Below are 1,342 nucleotides of genomic sequence, written 5' to 3' on the forward strand. Positions count from 1 at the left end.
CCCGAGCGGCTGCGACCCTGAGAACTGAGCCATGATTTTTTTCATATTGTCAAGCTCAGTCCTTAGGGTCACAAAGTTTAAATCCTTAGCGTCGTCTGACATTGAGCTTAAAAAAAATAATGAAAAATAACTTTAGCATAATTAAATTTTTTTATAATAATAAATTTTCTTCAAATATTTATTTACTTACACGTCGTCTGAGTCGGCCATTTTTTCTTTGCGTGAGAATTCTTCGCGTGAGAATTCTTCTTCGCGTGAGAATGGCTCCGATCGAAAATGCCGTTTATGCGGTAAGTAACAACAAACAGAATACGAAATAAAACAATATATAATGATATGAACTCAATTGCGCGTTTGAAGCCGGTCACATTGTTCAATCATCATTTTCAAAATAACGCGTTGAGCACCATCCATGGTGGATGGAAGGATTACATGGTGTGTTCAGTTTAGCCAAACCACGCCTACTTTTGCTCCGTGTCGTCTCTCAGTGCGCAGTCTACCAATTGTGAATCGCGAAATATGGGATGGTATTCATAGTCCGTTTTTATTTTAAAACCATCTTAAATATAATGTCTTAAGGCCTTGACACATAGAAACACTAAAGCCGTGAGCACATGGAAAAATGTAAGTCCGTAAGACGTAATAATCAGTAATGCCTGTTCTACAATAGGGTCGCAAGTCGTTAGCCGTAAGAAATTGGCCAATTACAGTTAAATGTGAGAAGAATAATCGACTATGATTGGTTAATTTTTTACGGCTTACCGCTTACGACTATATTATAGAACAGGCCTAAGGAAATCGTAACATTGGATTCGCTACTGGCCTTATACTGGATTCACACTGAATCCGATGTGCGTCGTACGACGCTCTGCAACCAATCAGAAAACAGGATTCCGATGGATTTTGCTTCGTATCATCGGAATTCTGTTTTCTGATTGCTTGCAGAACGTCGTACGACACAAATCGGATGCAGTGTGAATTCAGCATTACGGTCTCTACTGTGATTGGTCAATTCACTTACTGCTTGCGGGTTACAGCCTTACGTTCTTGTATGTGTCAGGCTGGGTCCACAACCTCGCTTTAAGGATAAACCATTGTCTTTAAACCGTAAGCTGTAAGTCGTAAAACCGTAGTCTTTAAGTAATTTTAAAGACTGTAATCCACAATGCAAAACTTAAGCGTTAAGACGTATGCGTTATCGAAGACGCGATTTTTTATAAGCAGTCCGTTTACGCTTGTTGCAAATATACACTACGCAAAAAAATTAAAGGATCACTTAAGTCCACCTCAAAAATAGGTCAAAATTCAGAAGAATGTAACTTCGTAAAAAATGATCATAACG

Source organism: Trachymyrmex cornetzi, unplaced genomic scaffold (assembly GCF_001594075.2).
Source record: "Trachymyrmex cornetzi isolate Tcor2-1 unplaced genomic scaffold, Tcor1.1 scaffold596, whole genome shotgun sequence".
Classification (NCBI taxonomy): Eukaryota; Metazoa; Arthropoda; class Insecta; order Hymenoptera; family Formicidae; genus Trachymyrmex; species Trachymyrmex cornetzi.